The sequence below is a fragment of the Pleurodeles waltl genome, chromosome 10, assembly GCF_031143425.1.
Source record: "Pleurodeles waltl isolate 20211129_DDA chromosome 10, aPleWal1.hap1.20221129, whole genome shotgun sequence".
In the NCBI taxonomy this organism is placed as follows: domain Eukaryota; kingdom Metazoa; phylum Chordata; class Amphibia; order Caudata; family Salamandridae; genus Pleurodeles; species Pleurodeles waltl.
In genome coordinates this window covers 995,950,533-995,971,665 of record NC_090449.1, presented here as the reverse complement: position 1 = coordinate 995,971,665, position 21,133 = coordinate 995,950,533, and positions in this window count along the sequence as shown.

Genomic DNA, 21,133 nt, shown 5'->3' with positions numbered 1-21,133 from the left:
CTGGGCTGCTGGCGGCGGTGCATGTGGCGGTGCATGTAGCGGTGCCGGTGGCGTCTTGTCCGCCCGTGCAGGTTGGCGGTGACGTTGACTTGCCTTTCTGTTATGAAGCACAACCGCAGTGAATTAGGTGAAGATTTATTGCTGAAAGACCAACCCAAAATAGGATCCGAGCTCCGTCATCCCACAACTGCTCTCCTCTCCCAACCGCCTTCCTCCAAGAACCTCAGCGTCTCCCAGCTCCAGAATTAGAATCTTGGAACACAGAAGACGGCGAGGTTCCAGGCATAACACAAGCTAGACATTACAACTCATCCCCCTCCCTTTACATTGATGTCTCAAAAACCCGAGATAGAACAGATAAACAATGCAATAAGAGAGCTAGAAGTATACAGTGTTAAAACAGACTCGCAAATAACAACAAGTTAGGATAAATAGTCTTTCATCCAGACTGGTTTGGAACGTAGTCTGGATGGAACATTAGTAGACTCCATAGACATTTTTGTAGACAGATTTCCTCTCCGATCATTCAAGGTAGAAGAGCTCTCGGCACCTGTAGAGGAGTTTTTCACACCTGTCCATTTCGCAATTCTGGACATGCTCCACGCATCCCCATTGTCCAGAATCACAACGCTTTTCCTTACTTCTCTGATGCAGAAAGGGCCCTTAAAGGATGATTTACCTTTAGTTTTAAAACTCGGGTTCTTCACCAACACTAGGTCACCAACCCTCCACCTCACTTTCCCAACACAATGCTTGGCATCAAAACGCAACTTGTAATTGCGTTGGTATTTCTCTCGGAGACTGGGTACCTTATCAAACCTTTCTGGGTCCAAATCGACCCGATCTAGAGTGTTATTGAACTATGCCGGGAACAACTTAGTACAACCCAACCTTCCCCTCATGTACTCAAAAGGGGCTATGTTGGTGATGCTGTTTGGAGTGTTGCGATGTGCCCACCACAAATCACTTAGAAGACTGGCTAAGGGAGTTCTAGTTTCAATAGCTTCCTGCACACAAGCCTTCACCATCCTATTCATACGCTCAGCTAGACCATTGGCTTGTGGTAGGTACTAAGCTGTTCTCAAGTGTACAATAGCAAGGGAGTCTAGAAATGTCTTAATATCTTGTGATATCAATTGCACTCCATTGTCTGTGACTAAATGACTAGGCATACCCTCCTTAGAGAATTCTTCTTCCAAAAATTCAATCACAGTATGAGTATCAATTGAGTTCACACATTTAGTCACTTTCCATTTGGATGCATAATCCACCATGAGCATGACATATCGTTCATTCAGTGGTAAAAGATGGAAAGGTCCCATAAAATCAAGGCCTAGTTTCACCCAGGGTTTATCCGGAGTCTCAACGGGAGAGAGGGGCTCTCTCGCCACAACCTTGCTTTTGTCATTATGTGCACAACTCAAACAATCTTTCAAAACTGCCTCTACTTCACTATCCAACCCTGGCCACCAATAAATGGCCCTAAGTCTGGATTTGGTTAAACGTCTGCCCAAATGTCCCTCGTGAGCCAGATTCAAAATGTTGTTTCTCAGCCCCTTAAGGGGAATGGATTTGCTTCCCCTAAACAACTCACTTCCATTTAAAGAAAGTAAATTTCTCACATTCCAATAGCCTCGCAATGAGTCAGGAATGTCCCTAAACTCTGGCTATTCCTTAACAATGAATTGACCAAGCTTATGTCTGCCACAACATTCTTCGGTCCGGGCACATACTCCACACTAAAGTTGTATTCTAACAATCCTTCTGTCCACCTCTGTATTCTCGGGGTCAATTCTTCACTTTTCCTAGGAGAAAAGATTTGGTCGAGAGGTCTGTGATCCGTCCTTACCACAAAAGGTAGACCCCACAAGTAAAATCTAAAGTGTTTAACCGCCCACATACAGGCAAGCGCCTCTCTTTCTATGACCGAATAGTTTTGTTCAGCCTCTTTGAGGGATCGGGAAGCAAAAGCTATTACCTTCTCCTCTTGACCAACTCTATGTACCAGAACAGCACCAAGACCCTTTATGCTAGCATTAGTGTACAAGTACGTTTTTGCACACACATCGAAATGCCCTAAGGTGGGCATCACTCCAATATAGTTCTTAACAAAAGAGAAAGCAGTCATGCATTCTTCCTCCCAGACAAACTCACACCCCTTCTTTAAAAGGGCTCACAAGGGTTGTGTCGCGCTAGAAAAATTGGGAATAAATTTAGAGTAATACTCCGCCAACCCTAGGAATGACCTCATGTCATCTTTGTCTCTAGGTTCAGGTGCCTGAATTATAGCATCAACTAGTTCCAACTTGGGTCTGATCTCTTCACCTGAAATGGTATGACCCAGGTATGCCACAGAAGTGACTCTGAACTTGCATTTTTCCTTCTTAACAGTAAAACCGGCCTCTGCTAACTTGCTCAAAACTATCCTTAATACCTTGTCATGATCAGCTACTGTTTTACCATGAACTAAAATGTCATCCTGGAAGCACAACGTGCCCATGACCTCTCCCAAGATTTTTTTCATGATGCATTGGAAACACGGAGCCGCAGAGGCTAGACCAAAAGGCATCCTCAAGAATTTATAAGCCCCCAAAGGTGTAACGAAAGAGGTGAGATGCCTGGACTCAGGGTGCAAAACAATCTGATCGTAAGCCGAGGAAAGATCCAATACGCTAAACACTCTAGACCCTCCTAAACTTGACAATTCTTCCATAATGTTGGGTAGGGGTTGACGATCTATCCAAATGTACTTGTTAAGATCCCTGAGGTCCACACACATCCGGATGCGCTTCCCATTATCTTTGGGTGCCAAAACAACAGGGGCTAACCACTCCGAAGATTCTATCTCCTCAATCACTCCAGCCTTAAGTAACTTATTAAGTTCTGCTCTGAGAGGTTCTAGCATCAACTTAGGTACTCTTCTAACCTCAAGCACCCATCCAACTCTGGATACGCCACCGCCAGGATCTGGAACATCAGGGGGGTCATGGTGCGACGGGCACCCCTCTGACGTTGGGAGGCCATCCCCAGCTGGGCCTCCGCCGTCTTCTTGCTCCAGTGGCGAAGGTCCTCACATCTTTTATGGCAATGGGTGCTCCGTCTGTGGTGGACCCCCAGGGTCCGAACGTCCTTGGCGATGACACGCCAAATATCCTTCTTCTGGTGGGCACTGACCTAGAGGAATAGAATAGGGGAAAATGTAAAACTTTTACCGTCCGGACCGTCACAGTCATTGTCCCACGTTCCCACCCTTGCCCTGACGCACATACACTCACCGTCCGATCATGCAGGCTTCATCTCCCCCCGTATCTTCCATCCACACCACTCTAAACAGGCATTGCCCATACAGCATACTCACAGTGTACTCACCTGTTTGTCTGGAGGACCGTAGAGTAGCGTGTACTATGGGAGGACCCCATCCACTAGTTTATCCAACTCCTCCGATGTGAAGGCAGGGGCCCTTTCCCCAGACACAAGAGCCATTCTCGCTTCCAGACTGAGGTCACAGCAGCACTTGCAGTGTAGGTCCTCTCCTGTCAAAGATCAGGTATCAAGTGAGTGAACAGAGAGAAAATGGCGGTCACATCCACGGCGGTGCATACCGTCACCGCCGGAGTACATTGTCATTGGCTCCTGGAACCCATAGGGCCCAATTTTAACAAATGCAGGATTGCGCTGCGGTCTTCGACCGCCTACCGCGACGGTGTACAACGCCAGCGCAGATACCTCATACCCCCTTGTCCCACATTACAGGTCAGGCAGCCGCCATTTCAGGGGGCCACATGGCATCAAATGTTAATGCGTCACACATATATAGGCCTCCCATATGCACAGAGACAGGCACATACAGTATTGACAAATGTGTCCAATAAAATTACTGTTTTACTACCTCAGTGTTGGCTGACTCTGTGCTCGCTGTTCTCATCCATAGGGCACGTCCGGTGGGGCAGGTGAGGAGATGGCGGCATCCTCCGGTGTACAGACCGCTGGTGGACCTGTCGACAATGGAAGAGAGACATGTAATAGTCACCAACAGACTAGATCGTGCCACAGTCCATAAACTGTGTGCCCAGTTGGAGCAAGACCTGATGTCAGCTATCCTCCATCCCACAGCAATCCCCCCTCTAGTGCAGGTCCAGTCAGTACTCCATTTCCTGGCAAGTGGGTCTTTTCAAACAACAGTGGCCATAGTATCAGGGATGTCCCAGCCTATGTTCTCTAACGTGTTGTCCAGAGTGTTGTCTGCCCTGCTGAAACACATGCGCAGTTACATCGTGTTCCCTCAGGTGGAGGATTTGCCTACAGTGAAAGGTGACTTCTATGCCCTGGGACATATCCCCAACATCATAGGTGCCATTGATGGAACACATGTGGCCTTGGTACCCCCCGCAGGAGTGAACAGGTGTACAGAAACAGGAAGAGCTACCATTCAATGAAAGTGCAGATGGTGTGTTTGGCCGACCAGTACCTCTCCCATGTGAATGCCAAGTTTCCAGGCTCAGTGCATGACGCTTACATTTTGAGGAATAGCAGCATCCATTATGTGATGGGGTAACTCCAGAGGCATCGTGTGTGGCTAATAGGTGAGGACAAGGACCCTATATCCTGTGAATAGTTGTCTGGGTGTGGGGTTGTCCCTAAGGGTTAGTGTGTGTCTAACAGTTGTCCCTCGACATTTGCAGGTGACTCTGGGTACCCCAACCTGTCATGGCTACTGACCCCAGTGAGAAATCCCAGGACAAGGGCAGAGGAACGCTACATTGAGGCACATGGGAGAACTAGGAGGGTTATAGAAAGAACCTTCGGCCTCCTGAAGGCCAGGTTCCAGTGCCTCCATATGACAGGTGGTTCTCTGTACTACTCACCAAAGAAGGTGTGCCAGATCATCGTGGCCTGCTGTATGCTGCACAACTTGGCTTTGCGACAACAGGTGCCTTTTCTGCAGGAGGATGGTCCAGAAGGAGGTCTTGTAGCACCTGTGGAGCCTGTGGACAGTGAAGAAGAGGAGGCAGAAGAAGAAGACATAGACAACAGAAACAACGTGATCCAGCAATACTTCCAGTGAGACACAGGTTAAAAAGGCATCACTGCCTCCTACATCTGATAAAATTGTTAGACCTATCATCTGTCTGTCACTTTCACCCAGTGTATGGACCCTGAATTGTCACTTTGCCTTACCATTTCACAGATGTGGCTCCCACTGTGTGACCTCTGCTATGGTACCTCATGGACTACAGCTGTGTGACATAGGTATGTTGACAATAGAATGGACATTGCTATTTTCCTCAGTTATTGCAAATACACATTTGTGAAAGCACAGACTGATTCCAGATTGTTCTGTGATTAAAGGGTGTTTATTTAAGTGCTAAATAGTGGAGGGGGTTGTAAAATGGTCAGGGGTGATGGTGGAGGAATGTCCATGGCAGAGTCTAGTTATCAGCCTCACAGGTGCATTGTCCAAAGGGGCATAGGAAGTGGAGCTAGAGCAGTTTAGGGATGGACAGGGTGACAAAGTGGGACAGAAGGATGACATTCAGGGTGGTCTCATTTCTTGGTGGGGGTCTTAGCATTGTTCTCTGCCTTTGTCCTGAATCTCAGGGACCGCTTGCTGGGTGGTTCTCCATCTGCAGGGGGTGGGGTGCTGGTGTTGTGGTCCTGTGGCAGTGCCTCTTGTCCACTAGCACCGGTGGAGGTGGTGGGCAGTTCATCGTCCAGGCTAGTGTCAGGGGCCCCTTGTTGTGCCACAGTGTCCATCCTGGTGTTCACAAGGTCCTTCAGCATCGCTACAATGGTGCCCAGAGTGGTATTGATGGACTTGAGTTCCTCCCTGAACCCCAATTAATGTTCCTCCTGCCGCCGCTGGGTCTCCTGAAACTTGTCCCATGATGTTGGAGAGTGCCTCGTGGAGAGTGGCTTCCCTGGGCCTGTCCTCCCTCTGTCACACAGCAGACCTCCCAGTTCCGCGGTTTTCCTGGGCCTCTGTCCCCTGAACCGTGTGCCCACTGCCACTGCCCTCTGGTCCCTGCTGTTCTTGGGTTGGTGGGTTTGCCTGGGTTCCCTGTAGTGGTGGACACATTGCTGCTTGACATGTCCTGGGGACAGAGGTATGGGCCCAGTGGGTGGATGCTGTGCTGGTGTTTCCTAAGGGGGGAGGCTCTGTGGTGGCCTGTGACTGGGTCAGGGGAACCGACTGTCCAGAGGTCCAAGATGGGCCGGGCTGGTCATCTAGATACAGTTGGACAGAGCTGCTGTCATCACTGTGGGCTTCTTCTGTGTGGGGGAGGGGTGGACATGTCTGGAACCTCCTGTCCGGTGCCGTTGGGTAGGGGTCCTGCATGGGTGTAAAGGCATGATTATTGCATCTGGGTGTGCCATGGTGTGCAATAGGTGGGTGACCCTGTACCCCAGTGCTTACATTCTTGTGTAGGACCTTGTGTGATAATTGTTGTGGGGTCTGTGTGGGTATGTGTAATGGACATGCTTTGGTGATGGGTGTCCATGCTTTGTTGCTGCATGCAGGGCTTGGTTTTGGGATGTGTGGTTTGTGATAATAGGACATATGTGATGAGTTGAAGTGATGGGGGTGAGGGTGGGGGTATGTGTTGCATGCAGGTAGGGTGGGGGATATAGTAGTTAAAGATTTGACTTACCAGAGTCCATTCCTCCAGCTACTGCAGTGAGGACCTCAGGATACAGATTAGCCAAGACCTGCTCCTCCCATGTTGTTAGTTGTGGGGGAGGAGGTGGGGGTCCGCCGCCAGTCTTCTGAACTGCAATGTGGTGTCTTGAGACCACAGAACGCACCTACCCCAGTAGGTCGTTCGACCTCTTCCTGATGTCATCCCATGTTCTTGGATGCTGTCCCACTGCGTTGACCCTATCAACGATTCTGCACCATAGCTCCATCTTCCTATCAATGGAGGTGTGCTGCACCTGTGATACGAATAGCAGTGGCTCTACCCGGATGATTTCCTCCACCATGACCCTGAGCTCCTCCTCAGAAAACCTGGGGTGCCTTTGCCGTGCCACGGGGTGGTGTGGGTGATGTGTTAGGTGGTGTCTGTTGTGATGTGTGGGGTAATGTTTTGGGGTGTGTGGTGTTTTCTGCGTGGATGTGATGAGTGATGGTGTTGTGTGCCTCTGTATGCTGGTGTGGTTTTTGCTTTTCTGTATCTCTCCTTCTTCCAAACTTTTCGTTGTAAGGGTTTGTGGGTAATGTGGGTGTGTGTTTTATATTGTATTGGGTGTGTGGGAGTGGTGTGTGTATGTGTATCAGGTGTGTGTATTTTGAATTGTCCAATGTGGTTGTGTTTTGTAAATGTGTGTGTATTTTGAGCACGTTGGTGTGTACCGCCAATGGTTTTCTGCGGTTGAAAGACCGCTGCGTGGATTCGTGGGTCGTGATAGTGTGGGCGTATTCCTGTTGGCGTGACGGTGGAGCTTTTGTTATCGCCAGTTTATCATTGACCTCTGGTGTGACGGACTTGTGTGGACGTCTGGATTTTGGCGGATTCCGAGCTGTGGGTCGTAATAGCTGTAGCGGAATTCCGCGGCCGCGGTGGTGTGTTGGCGGTCTTCTGCACTGCGGTAAGCGGGATTTACCACCAATGTTGGAATGAGGGCCTTAGTGAGCGTGAGTGACTACTTGAGCTCACAATTCGTGTCATGTTGCAATTAGTGCTATTTTGTAGTGTAGAGTGGATCCTCACAGCCATAGTGAATGGTAGGGGGCGTATTTGTGTTTGGAAATGACATGCAGGGCCAGATGTACAAACCTTTTTTTCTGTGCTCAAATGGCCCTATTTGCAGAATCTGTCCGTTTGCGCACAGAAAAAGCATTTTGGTACGTACAAATGCTATTTTGCTACTCAGTAATCTATTTACCGAATTGCAAAATAGGTTTGTGAATCGTAATTAGGAAGGAGCGTGCCAAGGGCGTCTCTTCCTAGATGCAAGACGCAGTGGTATGTATGATTGTTTTGTGACCATAAATGCAGTTGCAAAACAATTGCAATTACCACCAATTTCAAATTGCCGTTAACCCATTTCCAAACAGGAAGGGGTCCAAAGGGACCTCTTCCTCTTTCCTAATGAGGGCACAAACATTTTTTTAAAGGAGGCAGTGGTCCCACAGACCACTGCCTACTCTTAAAAAATGAAACTGAAATGTATTTATTTATGCGTTTTAAGCGCATCCCATTTTCCTTTAAGGAAAATGGGCTGCATTTAAAAAAAGGACTGCTTTATTTAAAAGCAATCACAGATATGGTGGTCTCCTGACTGTGATGTAAATCTAACTTTCCTCTCACCTCTCTTTACAATTGCAGGATTTAGGAGATCTTCCCTCTTTCTCACTCCTGCTTTCTGTCTGGCTGTTCTTATAACTCCTACTCCATAACCTCTCTCAGTAAAACATTTTTCCATGATCTCACTTTCCACCTTGAAAGATAGGTCTGTACTACAATTCTTCCTAGCCCATAAGAACTCTCCATATGGATTACTTTCAATCAATTTTCTTGTGTGACCACTAGTCGCATGTAATAATGTATTATCAGATGTCGGTTTTCTATATACACTTGTAATCAATTCATTGTTTTGTACTTTTACACAGATATCCACAAATTCAGCCTGACCTGGATCTATGTGATTGGTTAACCAAATTTTGTCTACATTATCATTCAATTCTCACACAGACTTCGTAGGCTCCTGTATTGTACCTTTCCAAATCACAAAGATATCATCAATATATTGGAGCCACATCATTACATTAGCCTCAAATTCCTGGACCTTCTGTGGTACTTGTTCCTTCCATCATTCCACGGCTTATTCACAAAGCAGTTACATTCCCCTGGCTTCTCATTGGTGGATATTTTACTGTACAAAAGGACATTGGCCAATATGTGTAAAATGTGTGATTTCCTATTAGGAAATCACAATTTAGCGATTTCCTAATTCCCGATTTCCTAATAGCTATTACTCTTCCATAGGAATCGCTGTTAAGAAATTACTAATTACATACAATCCATTTTGGGATTCCTAAATAGCAATTTATGCAGATTCGCTATTTCAGAACCACAAAAATGGAAATTTTGTACATATTGGTCCTACATATATTTTTTAACAGGGGGAAAAAACAACGGTTAAAGTGATGTTATAGTTAGGTGTTAAATTAAGGTAAAAACTAATGTTAAAAAACTCTAAAATCACCAGTTCTAATTTACTGACATATCTATAAATTGTTAGGCGGCAATAGCCATGTGGCAAAAATCTGATCAGATCTGTTTGTGGGGACGTGGGGTTGGTAGAGGGGGATTATAAAAGGGTGATTATCATTTTAAAGTGCATTTGCTTCGATTAGTGTCAGTGCATAGAGGACTGTGTGTTCCAAGAAGGTGTCGGTGTGCAAAGAAGAGTGAAACATCAATATATTTTGATCTCTAGATTTCAAATTGAGCCAGAACTAGAGTTCAAAGACAGTTTGTAGACTAAACTTTTAATACACAAAGTATCCTTGTTTCAGGTCTGAAAACAGAAAGCTGAGTCTGTGGACCATTTTGTGGGCCTTGTGATGGGCATCCACTGTGTTGGGGCGCTGATCCGGGGTTGCACTTGGAAAGAAGCAAGCACAGATGGCACACACGCACCTAGTACTGATATGGGCGTAAAGAGACAGTGCGTTCTACAACCCTTTTATTATAGCCTCTGCTCAGGCCTGGGCAGAGGGTTATTGAAGTCTATATCTGGGCAAAAGGAACACCCATAACAGTCCGGGTGGATCATTACAGACCCTAAGACATTTATTGGCTGTTTGCATTAGAAATGTGTCTGCTACAGCTGCCATTAATGGACAGACAGGATGGTCATTGTGTTCTGGAAAAAGAGAGGAAAAGCAATTTAAAGTGGCGGAGTCAGTACACTTTCTCCCCAAAGCTTACATAAGGGCTACTCCAAAAGGCACTGCCTACATTTAAAAATTAAATTTAAAAAAACTGTTCCATCGAAGGATATGCAAACCTAAGAAAGAGCTTGAAATCTGAAGGCAAGTAGAAGACCCCGATGGCTATGAATTTGTTTCGAAGTTCAGAGATTCAGAGCTGAGTTTGCAACGATAAAACCTGTGTACCTTTGCTGGCTCCCCCTGCTGTCATTGACAAACTCTGTGGAGAGTTCACGAACTATGAAACCTGCGGATCAATGTTAAGTTCCCTTCCGTGGAGAACTCCATTCACTATTTCTATGTACCGAGAGTCTGCATGTTCCATTTAAGTACAAAACCTTTAGACACATTTGGAGGCTGAAAAACATACTATGTCCTAATTAAATTACTGCTTTTGGATTGAGACTGGGAGTGTTTTAAGGGGTGCAGTCCTGGTTGACTGAAACTTTTTTTAAATGTACTGAAACCTCAGACTCGAGCCTGAATGCTCAAACTCAGCGTACCTAGTAACAAAAGCTGAACTTTCTGTAAAGTCCGCAGACTTAGACTAGAGTCTCACAGGTTTATTTGTGAATCAAAATGCATATATACCTGCGTGACATCAAAATATGTGCACTCTACTAACACAGGGAACATCCGCCATTTTGTTAGGAGTAGTACACTTGTTCAGTTCACAAACACATTCCCCATTTATATTCATTTGTATCTATATATTTGTTATGCACAAAATATACCAAAAACGTTCCTACTCTTATGGCATGGTTGAGTGTATTGGGACAGGAGGAAACATTTAAGAATTAATGAAAAACAACATAAATAACCCTTCAGAAGTTAAGAATAAATCAATTATTGAAAAAACAATGGGTCATATTAACAAGCCCCTTGTGCCTCCTGGTGTCACACTAGGGTAATTTATTTTTACACTTATGTGGCATTAAGGAGGCAATTTTCCTGCACAATATTTAGAAAGTGGTGCAATGGATGCATTGCACCACTTTGTAAACCCCTTTGCTACATTATACCTGTGCCAGGCATAATGTATGCAAGGGGGCGTTCCCCTGCAGAGAGGCCCCAAAAAATCCATTAACACAGATGGGAAGGAATCCATTAATTAGGTTGCATGATGCTGTCAAAGTGCTATCAATGTACTATGTCCTAGATGCTGCCATGTCAGCATTGATCCCCAATATATCATGTTATGCAGTTCCTACTGTAGTAATAGAACTGTGTGTCTAGGACGGCAGGACAGTAGAGTGTGGGTGTCTGAGTCCATCCACACCATTAGTACCTGTCAACCTAACGCCTGGCTAGCTCACACTGCCTCACCTGTATCCACAAACCTACTGGGGTGGAAGGTGATAAAGGCAACCTGAATATGACATGCAGACTCCCAAGAGAAGCTGTGAAAACAAATCTTACCCTTTTTGTTTATTACTCAGGCATGCCAAGCTGAGACAAAAAGATGCAAGATATGTTTTCACAATATTTATTGAAGAAATTGAAATCTGGCATATAGAGAGTGAGCTGTGATAATTATGCAGATGAAACAAAGCAAGGTAATCAGCATTACGAACATGGTAAACAAGATTTTCAATCTAACTATTGTGTGGGTGGTTCTAGATGTTCTAGAGGTTCCTACATGACCCTAAGTCTATACTGAAAGCATAGCGGGTGTAGCCTTTTCTGGATCCAAAATTAGGGATTAGCCCTAACCCCATTACAGGAGAAATTGTCAGAAGTTAATCAATGATGTAGATGGCAATTTCCTTAGGAGGCTGGTAGATGAGTCCTAGCTGAGCTGCATATCTCACAGCATGTATCCCACAATAGTTGTGGGTCGGTGCACCATTTGTATAATAAACCAACTGTATTGTAAGAACATTTCCGATGTACTGCTGTAACTGTGAATGCGTAACAGTACTAGCATATTGTGTACTGTGTTCTTTTGCTTGGGGCCAGATTTATGAAAAGTGTTGCATCGTGTTGCATCGTGTCAGTATGCGCTACTTTTCTTGCATCCTATTGCACCGCCCTAATGTCACCAAGTGTGCGCCATATTTATGATATGGTGCATCATGGCGCACGTTAGGTAAATAGTGTCAAAACGTTTGACGCTAGTTTGGCACTTTGCAGCATTAGCTAATACTGCACAGTGAAAGCAGGCAGGTTTTAAATATTATGTTACAAATGGTGCAGTGGAATCTCAGAGAATCTCACCATTTTTCCACGCCTCCTGACACCTGAATGCCCCCCTTGCATACATTATGCCTGGTGCAAGCATAATGGGGGCACAAGAGTTTACAAAGTGGCACAATGTGTGCATTGCACCACTTTGTAATCATGGCATGGGGAAATTGCCTCCTCAACGCCACATAAACGTAAAAAAAATTATGCTAGTGTGGCGCAAGGAGGCACAAGGGGCTTGTTAATATGCCCTATTGTTTTTTCAGTGATTGATTTATTCGTGAGTTCTAAAGGTTACTTATGTTGTTTTTCAGTAATTCATAAATATGGTGCAGCGTTTTTGCCACATTAACATAAAAAATGACACCAATGTGGCGCAAGGTAAAGCCAGGGGCTTCTTAAATCTGGCCCTAAATATGGGACACCTGCTCTCATCCCACAACAGACCTGATCACTCAACATTGAGTAAGTTCCACTTGAAAGTACCTGAAAAACTGGGAAAGCAAGGGGACAAGAACTTCCTTCAAGTAACAAGCTAATTTAGCTACTGACGCATTTCAAACGTAATGTAATGTCACCTGTTTACAAATCATTGAGTGGCTTACAGACGTTTCACAATCTCTACCACTGAGAAAAACTTTTTTTTCTCTGCTCATACATTTGTAATAGAAAGGCAAGGCCCACACCTCATGTGTCAAAGTCTCCCCTAAAGCCTCACACCTGCCTCCTGGAAAATGTTTCAAACACAAAGTGAATTGAAGCATGGATAATGACAGGGAGATAACTCCATGTACTAACCACACTACTGATGGTGTTTCAGCCATTGTGAAAGGCAACTTTTCTAGCTTTCAGTTTTGAGCAATGTGAATGGTGCCTCTTTCTTTGGCATTATCTGTTGTTTATATGTGAGATTGAAGGGCAAGAATAACTATTTTAATTTCACATGCTTCCAACGCACGTGGTTCCAACTCAGCTGCATTATGGACCTAAGTTGACTCTGTCCATGTTGTAAAAACAACATCATTTTATATAATATAAATTGTAGAGGACACAATATTTTTAAGTATGTAAATATGAGTGGACAATGTATTCATCCCATTGTCGACAGCGGGTAATGCTTTCTCCACATTTGCATGGTCTATTTGCCTTCAACACGCAGCAGCTTCCATTTGCGTCAGCTTCCATATTTCATTTTATATTGCATAAAAGAATCTTTTGGAGCATGGTGATTAGGTTCTAACAAGAACTCTTGTAAATTCACGTCGTCAGAGAGGAGAGAGAGATGCTGTTTTACAGCTGTCAAAGTGGAATTTTGCAACCTTCGCTGACATAACTTTCCTATGCTGTATGTGGTCACAAAGCCTGTGTATTGGATCTCGATATAATGAGGGTATGGCCTGCTTGCTTTACCGCCCTGTGTAGAGTACATACAACATGCATGACAACCATTTGTTTCCATTGCCCACAATAACCACCACACATTGAAACCTGAAAGTGTTGAGTTAAATGTATCATTTCTAATCATACCATTGAGCTCTTCCTCTGCGTAATTTACCATACTTTGCCAATTGTTGAATTTTACAAAGGAGAGGAAATTGGGCACATTCATGTCCTTAATTTGTCTATCTCTTGGTATATTGTTTGCAGAATAGTGTCATTGACAAATATTATTTGAACAGGAATCAGACCCACTTTAAATAAGGTATCCATGACCTGTACTTCCCAATCTTTTGTTCCCCAAACTGTTTTGAAATCAATTGTCCTTTACAATATTCATAACCCTTCATGGCTAGTTGTGAAACATATGCATCTGAAAAAATTACTTTAGTAGTGGTCAGCATGTTTTTCCTTACTTTAGTTGAAAGTAGTTTGAAGTAGTAAGATACTGGATTGGTTATAGCATACCCAGAAAATTATGTAAACTTATCTGAATATATTTTAGAACTGCCCACTGGTAGAGTCGGTCAATGTTCCTTTAGAGCGTATTTGAAAATTGCACGTGGGGTACTAGCTCTATATAGGAAATAGTGTGCGTAGTGGTGATAACAAAATATTTTGCCAGAATTTGGGGACTTCATGTACAAATCTTCACTTTCTAATAAACTATAATAATCAAGCTCAGACAGCTTTGCAGGGCCTATTTTCACATCCCAATCATCAGACACAATCCCAGATGTGATAACATTATCCATAGAAATTTTAAAAACATAAGCAATTTTAATAGTTTCTTTAGAACCAGATATATCGCATGGAACTTTATCCCAAATAATCCCATCAGGCACTGAAACAGAAGAAATGTTCACAAGGGACAGTTCTCTTTGCACTTTCTGTGAAGACAAATAAGGCTTCAGTACCTCTCTACCAGTTCAACAGCAGGGCTAGCAAAACCTAGAAGCAGCACGTGTGAACACTGGAGTTTCTGCAGGTGAAAGGGAAATTATAGACTCATACAAAGGTGGCTCAACGTAATATCTCTAGGGCTGCTTGTGTTTGTAGTGGTATTTGGAATCACAAAAGTCCATTCTCCACCATCCCCAGACTAGGGGAAATAATTTCAGTGTTGTTCAAAGCTTGAATAGGTATTTCATGTATGATAGTGAGGGGGGATAGGAAACTACCCAGGAATCCTCGAGGCCTAATATGTAGGTCCTGCCACATGATGTAATTTAACTTGATCAAAGGAGGCAAAGCATTTTTATTTATTTTTTTACAACCAGCAAGCGGTGGCAGTTCTGGTACCTTGAATATCAAAGACTGCACCAGTGCATGGTATGAAGGGCCAAATTATTTTCTAACTGCAATCTTTTCTCAGACTAGATCCCCAACTTTTGGAATCCAGCCTGTAGATGCTGGTGAGTCCCTCATTCCCACAGCTGCGGCATGTATAGTAGAATGCTTATTTCGGAAATCTTGTAGTTCCTATAAGACAGTGAGAAGTTTAATGATTTCAAAAGGTGATTCTGCTGCCACTGCACCAATAAAATTAAGATCCAAAGCATACATTGGGATGCTAAACAGGCCTTCATATGGGGTACAACTACCCAAAGATTTTCTAGACAGATTATTTAATGCTCTCTGGACCCTTTACAGGTGATGGACCCAACTACAACCTCAACCCAATACTGTAGCTGTTAAGGATTGTTTTTAGTCTTGGTTCTTTCTCTCCACTATCAAACTTCCCTCAGGATCACAGGGGATTTGAAATGCACAGCTACATCCATGGTTCCCATGGTGTCCCTGTATGCTTTGGAGGCAAAAGGAGGGCTTTGGTCTGAGTGGAATGCAGCAACTACATATGCCCCAAATGAAGACTTGCAATTCTTGAATAATAGTACAAGCATCAGCAGATCATTGTGGCCACAGCCAAAGGAATCTCGAGCAAGAATCTGATGCTAGTAAATGTTTTTGTATGCACCTTCAGAATATGCAAACTGCATAGGCTTGCTTGAGACTAAGAGGGGTGTCTGTGGTGTGCATTTAACCGTAGAACCCTTAGTTTGCTGGCAGATGTCACAATTAAGGACACGCTGTTTGGTCTCCAATGCCACTGATAGCGTTTGTGTTGTGGGTACACTAGCTCATCCAAGAGCTCGATTACAGTAAAATGCTGTTGCTTGTAACATTTCAACTTATTTGGGTATATTCATTAAACCCTTGAATATCAAGTTTGCAATAACCAATGTTTGATAAATGTCTAATTTATTATAACCAATGCTTATTGTTTATGCACCTTGTAACAGGTGCTCTTCACAATGTGATCTGTATTGAGCATGTGCCACAATCAGGAGGATAACCGCTCATTTCCTTAACAAGCAACCAACTGACTTTCCACCTGCTCCAACTGTAACTGCCAAAACATGCGCTGGTCACTATGTGACCTGTATTGAACATGTGCCACAATCTGGAAGATAATTGTTAATTTCCATAACAAGCAATCAACTGCCAAAATGCACATGTGCACATTTTATTATTTAATAATTCTTGTGAGTCTGAGGTCATCCTTGGCTTCATACCTATTGCTCTGCTCACCTGTTTCCAGTCAGGTCAAGTTCCTTGTCCTCCAGCCTACCTCCAGCCTTCTTCCAGTTGAGTTCCAGTGCACGCCAAGTTCATTGTTCCCCAGCCTGCCTCCAGTCGAGTTCCAGTGTTCCTCATTCTCAGACCAGCTTCCACTAGAGTTCCAGCATTCGAAGTTCCTGTGGAGTCTCTTCCATTTTCTGGTGATGATCCCATATTTCTTGTATAAAATAGCAAATAAGAAAGGTGAAAAAACCCATTTTGGATACTTCTGAAATTTTTGAGCAAGTACATTCATTTCAAGGTAAAGAAAGATTAATTGCTTAAATGAAACAAAACAGAGCTCTGTTTAAAAAAAATAATTTATGACATTAAGAACTAGCGTGATTTATTGTTTGGGTGGGAATGCAGGATACCGCTAAACAGACATTAAGGAAAGACGTATTTCCTGTAACAAGTGCTCCCCTGAGAATTATGAGATTGGAAATAGAGCAAGGTTATCAGAACTATTATTGGAAAGAGGTTATACCACAACTCAAAGACGCCCTTTAGTCAAGTTGATTGTTTTTGAGTTTCAACATTGCTTCAGAGACATTGAAGGTACTGTAAAAAAAGGAAGAGACTTGTTCAGCCTTCTAGAAGTGTATGCACAATGTGTCAACAATAACTGACGTTATGCAATGTACAATAGTTTATGCAAGTTCAATGTATTACTGAAGTAATTCTTTTGCAGCCCAGAATCCTAAAAAAACCAAGAACCCAGTATTTTGAGAAATCAGAAGTCCTGACGCCCACCATGACACGCAGCCCAGGGGCCAGCAGTCCGATTCTGCATTCCACGAAGCAGAAGCTGGTATTTTCTCTTTTTCTTTTCCTCTTGAGGACTTGTGAGAGGGCTTTATAAACTTCATTGCGGTCACTTTATTCCTCACTGGGATTGCGGATTTGTCATCACCCCATCGGAACACCTGGAATTCAGGTGAGTGGCTCGCAAAGAACAGTTTGTGTAGCAGAAAATTGTACCCACCACACACTCATGGGCAGAACCAACACTCCCATGCACTACTTGAATTAGGTTTAGTCTCTGGTCTTGATTGGGGATCACGCAATTACTCACCTCTGGAATTGTTGCATAAGGAATGTCTTGGACACTTTAATGGTAGGAATATTTCTTAGATATACTTTTGTTAAATGGGTGTTGTCAGCCAAGGCTTTCACAGCAGCCAGTATTTCTTCATCCACACTTGTAAGAGAACTAATCTCAGCTACTGCTGATGCAATTGCAGGTTTGGCTGCTTTGTCATCCATTAATAGTCACTGGGTTAGTCCCAGGTGTAGCCAATTGTTTTTGGGCAGTTGGAGCATCCATTACAAATTGCATTAAGCATCTTTATAATTTAATTAGATTATTGTATACTGGGTGCAGATCAGCTGCTGCTAAATTTTATATATTTGTTGTATAGGGAGCTAGAACTCGTCATGTGGCCCCTTTGTTACTGAGGAGACCCAATCTAATGAGTTCAATAACCTGGGTAGGGCACCTTATAACCAATTGTGATGTTCCTGATATATATGATGTATTTCTAAATAGTTGAATGATCTGTATTGTGATGGAATATTGGCTGCTGTGTATGTGTGAAATGTATTTGAGTTGGCATTGAATGCAGGAAAATTGACACATGAATAGAATATTTTAGGACAGTACGCACTGTGTGATTCTACTGCATATACCACAAACATCTCCAACCCCATTAGGTAGCACATTTAGAAACAATGTTGCATGACAATATGCCTATAAATTACTGGAATAACCACTGGATTTGCAATGTTTAAACAACCTTCAGAGTAGGAAACACCAAGGCCCTGATTTATACCTTTTGACGCAAACCTGCTTAAGTCCCCTGGGCATGGCCATTGGGCACAGTGTCATGTAGGGGGGCCCAAGTCAGGACCCCCTATGGCACTTTGCAAAAAAAATAAAAATACTTACCTGGACTTAGCTGGGGTGGGTCCCCCCATCCTTAGGTGTCCTCCAGGTGTGGGTGCAGGTGGGTGGGTGTGTCCCTGGGGGCAGGGAAGGGCACCTGTGGGCTGTTTCCATGGTCTCTGACCATGGAAAAAGTCCCACAGGTCCCCTAACACCTGCCCTGACCCAGGCATTAAATAATGGTGCTAAGCAGGCTTAGCACCCTTACTTAAGGCCCTCCTTCTCCTGTGCATGATTTTTGCACGGGAGGATAATTAAGGCGCTGGAGCCTTTGAGTCATTTTTTGCCCGGGAACACCTATCTTGCATCTCATTGATGCAAGGTGGTTTTCCACAGGCCAAAAATGACTTTAACTAAAATATTTTGGCGCTAGACTTGTTTAGCGTCAAAATCTAAATATGGAGTTAAGTTTGCTCTGGATTTGGGTAAAAAAAAATAATGCAAATCTAGCGCAAACAGAGAATAAATATGCCCCTAAGTGGGGCATCCTTTTAAAAGACCAAGCTTGAACAACTTACAGACAAATATGGGTACTACCTAAAATGCTGAGGAGGATATTCCCTTATACCATGGACATCTCTGTATAAAGGTACAATAGGGCACCTTAGCCTACTCTAGAGATCTGTTAAACAAGTCCCTGACCTTGATACATTGGTGGTGCCAGGATATGAGGTGCCTATTATAGTAATAGAACTGCGTATCCAGGGTGGCAAGATAGTAGAGTGTGGGATAATGAGTCCTTCCAAACCATTAGCACCTGTCGGCCTAACGCATGTCTAGATCTCTGTGCCTCGCCTGTACCCTCAAACCTACCGGCGAAGAACTAGCTTATGGCAGCCTGTACATGACACTCAGCCTTTCTAGGGAAGTGGCAAAAACAGGTCTTACCCTTTTTTGTTATTACTCAGGCATGCCAAGATGAGACAAAAATATGAGAGATAAGTATTCAATATATTTATTGAAGCAATCACAATCTGGCATATAGAGTGTGATGTGTAATAATTAGGCAGATGAAACAAAGCAAGGCAATCCATATTGTGAACGTGGTGAAGAAGATAAGTAATCCAACCATTGTGTATGTGATTCTAGATGTTCTATGGGTTCCTACCTAACCCTAAGCCTATGATGAGAGCAAAGCTGGTGTACCCTTTGCCTGACCCTATGTAAGGGATTAGCCCCAATCCCATAACTTGAGATAGTGTCAGGAGTTAGTTGTTGATGTAGATGGCAATCCCCTCATGAGGTAGGTAGATCAGCGCCAGCAGAGCTGCATGTCGCACAGCGTGTGTCCCATGATAGTGGTGGCTGGAATGCCCTTTGCCCCCGCTCCCTGGATGAGTGCACCATTTATATAATCAACCATACTGTTTTGGAAGTACAGTTCGATGCAGTGCTGTGACTAGATATTACAAGCTGTCTCCTGAACGGGCAACACTACTAGCATATAATGTTCTTTTGCCTTCGACTGAAAGCACTGATTACATGTTGTGCAAAGACTAAACAAACAAACAGCTTGTTTCTCATATTCCTGAAATAAAAGCAGGCTGATAAAAATAAGTTAAAATCACTGCTAAAAAGCATCCTTCCTCAAATGAATAAAACAGTAAAAGCGAAGCTAAAACAGGAGTGACCAATGCAGGTCCACGAGGTCCTAACCACAGTCAGACTCGAAGAGGTTGTACTGGATATTGACCTGAGCTAGCAGAAAGATAGCTATGATACCCTTACTATTAACCCCTGCCTAAAAGGATGGGAATGGCAATTGTTTTTTCTATATCAGGAATTTAGAGGATTGAATGTTCTGTGAATACAGTACCTAATGGTTGGATGTAAGTTCGACATATTTTCACACACTCGTCCTGCCTCCGAAATGTCATGTTACAATGCCTCTTGACTTCTCATTTTCCTCTTCTTGTCTTTTGTTTGTACCTTTTTCACTACTGGTGGGATCCTTCACATGTAGGTTTGCTCTGTTTGACAGGTAATGGCATTATTATATTAGTGTTACCTATATCCTCGCACTATACAGTGACCAACATAGGAACACCAACAAACATACACACCCATTTACATCCAATAAGATTGGCTATGGGAGATGCTTGTCTCCTGTCAGTGTAGGCTGCCTCACTGTGCTCAAATGATCCTGAAACCATATACAGGGTTGTATGATGGAACCACGCATGTGGCAACCAGGCATCCCTAAACAACGTGGTCGGAACAACGACCGCGTTGTTTCCATGCATGCCTTTACCACACATGCCTTTACAACAATTTTTTGTAGTAAAGGCATGCCTAGTAAAGGAATGTGTGGAAACAGCATGCATGGTTGCTGCATGCTACCCCACATCCTAAAAACAGACGTACCCCAACCTCCGACCCTTAAAAACTACACCAATACCCCCAACCCACCCTGAGCCCTAAAACTGACCCCCACCCCCAAAAATGAAACAACCCAACCCCTAAAAACAAAATTACCCTGACCCCCGCCCCTAAAAGCTGAAGTACCCTGACTCCCACCTTTAAAAACTACCCCGATAGACCCCCCTACCCAAAGCCGTAAAACCCACCCCACTCCCAAAAATAAAACTACCCAAGCCCTAAAAACAAAACTATACCCCCTAAAAACCCGACACCCCACCTGCAATGAACGGAAAATTACCCCGACCCACCACCCGCCCTTAAAACAAAATTACCCTGATTCTCCACTCCTAAAAAACCCATCCCGCCCTAAATACAAAATTACCCCGATCCCCCACACCTAATAACCCGCCCCCACTGCCCTAAATACAAAATTACCCCAACCCCCACCCCGGCCCTAAAAACCCGACCCCCCACCTGCCCTGAATACAAAATTACCCCAACTCCCCACTTCACCCCTAAAAACCCGACCCCCCACCATCCCTAAATACAAAATTACCCCAATCCCCACCCCTAAAAACCCACTCCCGGGCAAATACAAAATTACCCCGACCGTCAACTCCTGATAACCCACCCCCAGCCGCCCTAAA